Source organism: Gossypium hirsutum, chromosome D06 (genome assembly GCF_007990345.1).
Source record: "Gossypium hirsutum isolate 1008001.06 chromosome D06, Gossypium_hirsutum_v2.1, whole genome shotgun sequence".
Lineage (NCBI taxonomy): Eukaryota > Viridiplantae > Streptophyta > Magnoliopsida > Malvales > Malvaceae > Gossypium > Gossypium hirsutum.
In genome coordinates, this window is record NC_053442.1 from 24,693,121 (window position 1) to 24,699,120 (window position 6,000).

The 6,000-nt window shown below is 42.3% G+C and overlaps 1 long non-coding RNA gene across 1 annotated transcript; it reads right to left on the reverse strand.

Annotated features, from left to right (window-relative positions):
* Positions 1–5,048: 5,048 nt before the first annotated feature.
* On the reverse strand, positions 5,049–5,775 carry LOC107900355 (uncharacterized). Its single transcript, XR_001684912.2, has 2 exons — positions 5,637–5,775; positions 5,049–5,330 (listed from the first exon to the last, which is right to left on the reverse strand). It is a non-coding gene; the product is annotated as an uncharacterized lncRNA (long non-coding RNA).
* Between the last annotated feature and the right edge of the window lie 225 nt (positions 5,776–6,000).

Consider the following 6,000-nt stretch of genomic DNA (forward strand, 5'->3'; position numbering starts at 1 on the left):
ATACGAGACCTACCTCCTCCGCGTACTCAGAAGAAAGTCCGAAGTTTCCTAGGAAGATTGAATTACAGTGCTCGATTCATTGCACAATTGACGGAGAAATGTGATCCAGTATTCCGTCTTTTAAAGAAGCATAATCCGGGTGATTGGGATGAGGAATGTCAGCAGGCTTTTGATAAGATAAAGTAATATTTGGCTAGTACTCCCGTATTATCACCACCAAGTCCGGATAGGCCATTGATATTGTATCTAACGGTATTTGAGAATTCTATGGGATGTGTATTAGGTCAACACGATGAAACGAGAAAGAAGGAAAGAGCGATATATTATCTCAGCAAGAAATTCACTGGCTTTGAAATGAAATATTCGTCAATCGAGAAATTGTGTTGTGCTTTAATCTGGGCAACACGAAGACTGAGGCAATATATGTTGTATCATACGACATGGCTGATCTCGAAGTTGGACCCTTTAAAATATATGATGGAATCAACTGCTTTAAATGGGAGAATGGCTAGATGGCAGATCCTGCTATCTGAGTTTGACATAGTATATGTAAGTCAGAAGGCCATAAAAGGGAGTGCAATAGCTGATTTCCTGGCTAGTAGAGCTTTGGAAGATTATGAGCCCTTAAACTTCGATTTTCCAAACGAGGACTTGATGTGTGTGGCAAATACTGAAGCAAACTATCGATCAGACCACCTCTAGAAGTTAAATTTTGATGGAGCTTCAAATGCTATAGGTAATGGAATTGAGGCAGTCTTAGTATCCCCAAGTGGAGACCATTATCCCGTCGCTGAAAAATTAGACTTTGATTGCATAAATAACATGGCGGAATATGAAGCATGTATTATGGGCATTCGTGCGGCCATTGAACGGAAAATCAAAGTGCTTAAAGTATATGGAGATTCCGCGTTGGTGATATACCAACTCAAAGGAGAATGGGAAACCAGAGACCCTAAATTGATCAATTATAAAGAACTGGTTCTTGAATTGATTAACGAGTTTGATGATATCACTTTCAGTTATCTCCCACGAGAGGAAAACCAAATGGCTGATGCCTTGGCTACTCTAGCCTCGATGATTCAAGTAAACAGGCTTGATGTAATGAAGCCTATTCAGATGAGTATCTATGAAACCCCAGCTCATTGCTACAATATTGAGGAGGAAGGAAAGGACGATCACCCTTGGTATCAGAGTATCCTGCAGTATGTGAAGAATCGGGAGTACCCTAGTCAAGCAACAGAGAACGACAAGAGAACTCTGAGAAGAATAGCCGTCGAATATGTCTTAGACGGGGCGGTGCTATATAAAAGAAGGAAAGATCAGGTACTGTTGAGATGTGTGGATGCCATGGAAGCTAAGAAAATTTTTGAGGAAGTCCATGAAGGTATCTGTGGGACGCACGCCAATGGCTTCACCATGGCCAGACAGATCATGAGATTTGGGTGCTATTGGTCCACTATGGAAAAGGATTGCATTATTTACGCCAAGAGATGCCATAAATGTCAGATTTATGGGGACAAGATGCATGCACCCCCTTCGCCACTTCATGTTATGACCTCTCCATGACCGTTTTCTATGTGGGGTATGGATGTCATTGGGCCGATATCGCCGAAGGCTTCTAACGGGCATCGCTTCATCTTTGTAGTCATTGATTACTTCACCAAGTGGGTAGAAGCTGCTTCATATGCGAATGTCACAAAGTCAGCAGTCAGCAAATTCTTAAAAAAAGAGATCATTTGTCGGTATGGAATGCCTGAAAGAATCATATATAACAATGCGTTGAATTTAAACAATAGCACAATAGCTGAGGTTTGCAGCCAATTTAAGATCAAACATCATAACTCCTCGCCGTATCGTCCAAAAATGAATGGTGCAGTGGAAGCAGCCAATAAGAACATTAAAAAAATCGTGGGGAAAATGACTGAGACTTACAAAGATTGGCATGAGAAGTTATCCTTTGCTCTCATTGCCTATCGAACATCTGTCAGAACTTCTACCGGGGCAACACATTTTTCTCTAGTTTACGGAATGGAGGCTGTACTACCCATTGAAGTTGAGATCCCCTCTCTATGGGTATTATCCGAACTCCAGTTGGACGAAGCCGAGTGGGTCCAATCTCGTTATGATCAGTTGAACCTAATAGAGGAGAAGAGGTTGAGAGCCATTCACCATGGGCAAATGTACCAGAAACGAATGATGCGAGCTTATGATAAAAAAGTTCGCCCCAGAGAATTTCGCGAAGGAGACTTGGTGCTAAAAAAGATCCTTCCTATGCAAAAGGACTTTAGAGGAAAATGGATGCCAAATTGGGAGGGTCCTTACGTTGTAAAAAAGGCTTTTTCTGGTGGAGCTTTAATCCTAAGTGAGATGGATGGTAAAAGTTTGCCAAACCCCGTAAACGCAGACTCCGTCAAAAGATACTTCGCTTGAAGGAAGGGGACCAAAGTGAAAACCCGCAAAGGGCGCTTTGCTCCAAAAAAAAATTTAGAGAAGCCAAGGTGAAAACCCGCAAAGGGCGCCTTGAGATCAAGGGGGATTCGAGTCGAAAACCCGAAAAGGGTGGCTCAAATATTAGTCAGGGAAGGGCATTAGAAGATCGAAACCATTCAAATTTTGATCAGGGCACACGATGATTTTGCTATACCTGAACCAGCAAGAAAGGGCATTCGACATCTCGGAGCATTGACAGAGTACTGCAGATCTCCTAAACACATGCTAAACTCAGAATAGTCTCCAGAAGTTTGTACAGAGAAATTCAAGCTGCGATAACTGGGGCACCTAATTCTTATTGTATTGAATTTGTTAATACATTTTTCAGTCAACTTCTTTGTTATTCTTCTTTCGCTATGGTTGATATTTCATCTCTTTTGAGCTGCGCTCAGAACCAACATTTATCCACAGTCATAATCTTTTAGCAAACATGTTACATTAGAATAATGATTAATGGGCTACTAAACTTTCATAAAGAAAGTTTTGCACATTACTTTGAGAAAAGTCTCTAAATAATACAGTAATCTGAAACAGGACTATTGTTTAGAATGAACTAGGTTTAAAGGTCAGAAATCTAAGAAAAGGTCTGATTTTAGGCAATTCCTTCGGATTTTGTTGACGGAAGTGTCAGTCGGATGAAATGTCAGCAATGATCATGAGTTAGAAAAGAGAGATCTCCTTGAAGGAAATTTCTTCGTGCATAAGCATTTAATATGAAATCTTGAGAGTGGTATACCAAAAGGTTTACACATTCGGTATCCTCCAATCGTGGTAGAATATGAAGAAAGGACCAGAGTTCCCCATTTTTTTTTGAGTTGCATAATGAATACAACTCAATGAAGTGAACTCTGAGGTTTACAATGGAGGCAATTTGACTAAGGGATTCTCCAGAAAGGCCAGTCGAGCAAGAAGGTGTTGTACCAACGTTAGCCTTAATAAACTCCGAGTAATGACCACCTAAGCGGGATCATTTTCAAAAATAAAATTTTGCATTCATGCAAACACCATTCACACATGTCTAGTTAGGAGCATTTGCTTCATTTTGATCATGCCGTCCTAATCATTAGGCATAATCAGGTTCATCATACAGGTCATGTTCCCTAGAGAACAGATCAGTGAAGATAGCAGATCCTATCTCCCTAAGCAATAGTGGAGCGGATCGAAGACGGCGAATCTCATCTTCCCCAGGAGTAGGGAAACGGATTTAGACCATTAATCCTATCTCCCTAAGCAATAGTGGAGTGGATCAAAGACGGCGAATCTCATCTTCTGCAGGAGTAGGGAAACAAATTTAGACCATTAATCCTATCTCCCTAAGCAATAGTGGAGCGGATCGAAGACGGCGAATCTCATCTTCCCCAAGAGTAGGGAAACGGATTTAGACCATTAATCCTATCTCCCTAAGCAATAGTGGAGCGGATCGAAGACAGCGAATCTCATCTTCCTCAGGAGTAAGGAAACAGATTTAGACCATTAATCCTATCTCCCTGAGCAATAGTGGAGCGGATCGAAGACGGCGAATCTCATCTTCCCCATGAGTAGGGAAACGGATTTAGACCATTAATCCTATCTCCCTAAGCAATAGTGGAGCAGATCGAATATGGCGAATCTCATCTTCCCTAGGAGTAGGGAAACAGATTTAGAACATTAATCCCATCTCCCTAAGCAATAGTGGAGCGTATCGAAGACTGCGAATCTCATCTTCCTCAGGAGTAGGGAAACGGATTTAGACCATTAATTCTATCTCCCTAAGAAATAGTGGAGCGGATCGAAGACGGCGAATCTCATCTTCCACAGGAGTAGGGAAACAGATTTAGACCATTAATCCTATCTCCCTGAGCAATAGTGGAGCGGATCGAATACGGCGAATCTCATCTTCCCCAGGAGTAGGGAAACAGATTTATACCATTAATCCTATCTCCCTAAGCAATAGTGGAGCGGATCGAAGACGGTGAATCTCATCTTCCCCAGGAGTAGGGAAACATATTTAGACCATTAATCCCATCTCCCTAAGCAATAGTGGAGCGGATCGAAGACGGCGAATCTCATCTTCCACAGGAGTAGGGAAACGGATTTAGACCATTAATCCTATCTCCCTAAGCAATAGTAGAGCGGATCGAAAACGGCGAATCTCATCTTCCCTAGGAGTAGGGATTTAGACCATTAATCCCATCTCCCTAAACAATAGTGGAGCGGATCGAAGACGGCGAATCTCATCTTCCCCATGAGTAGGGAAACGGATTTAGACCATTAATCCTATCTCCCTAAGCAATAGTGGAGCAGATCGAAGACGGCAAATCTCATATTCCCCAGGAATAGGGAAACAGATTTAAGCCACAAATACTACCTCATCGACGTTGTGGTACCAACTTTTACCTCTGAAGATACAGTAGGATAGAATGAGGCAGCTCGAAGAAGAAGAGCACCAAGGTCCAAGCATGACCGGGCAAAATTGATCTGTTTTTAGTCTTTGCTCTATTCCTGTTACACGACAATAAGCAAAGAGGGGCAGCTGTAACAGGCCCAAGTTGCCCGGGGCACATTTAAAAGGCCAAAAATTCAAAAAGGAAATATTAGAGTCAGTCCAAAAGGGTCCATTTACAAATTGGCCCAAACCAGTTACCAAAATAATACAAAGGCCCGAAATACAAACTAAACCCAATATAACTAGTCCAAATCAGCCTAGCCCAGACCCGATTACAATAGGATAGGAAGCCCTAGTGTCAGCCCCAACCAGCGCCGCAGCAGACGTCCCCTCGCACCTAGCACCGCTCGCACGAGCCTCGTACGCGCGCCTTCGCCTCCGTACATGCCACATCCGCAACCTCTGCACACAGTACCTGCAAGAGACGCACAAAGCGCAGCAGAAACAGACCACAAAACGAAAGAGGCAGAAATCGGCAGAGAAAAGCAAAAAATAAGAAAATAAAAGAAAAATAGAAAAAAATTGTCTTGATTTTTATTTTATTTTATTTTCGGGTTATAAAAACCCCAAGTTGTATCATTTTCAAAAAAGGGAGGAAATCAGAATATAAAAAAAACAACAAAAAAGAGGTAGATATTTCTCTCTTCTTTCGATTTTGTTGCGTTCTTCCTTTCGATTCTCTTAGTGATAAACTAAATAGGAGTTTAAGTTTCGAGTTTACCTGCCTCGATGACCCAGCTGTCGTTTTGGGTGGTGTCGCGGCCACCGGAAGAACCATGAATGGTTCTAACCCGAGAACGGCGCAAAAGGGGAGAGGGGAAAACTACTTTTCTATCTGTTTTTTTGAAGAAGATCTGATTAGTTTTTAGGTTTTTTTTTTACCTTTTATTTTTGTTTCTCAGGGGACGTCTAAACGGCGCCGTTTGGAGTCTGATCTGTGGCTCCGAAACGACGCCGTACTGACCTACATTGACCTTCAACCTGATAACCCGACCTAGTGGGCGAAGGATCCGCGCGTTTTAAAGCCAAACGGGCTATTTGCGCTTTGGGTCCCTCTGCTTTTCTGGCGTGTTTCAATCCGGTTC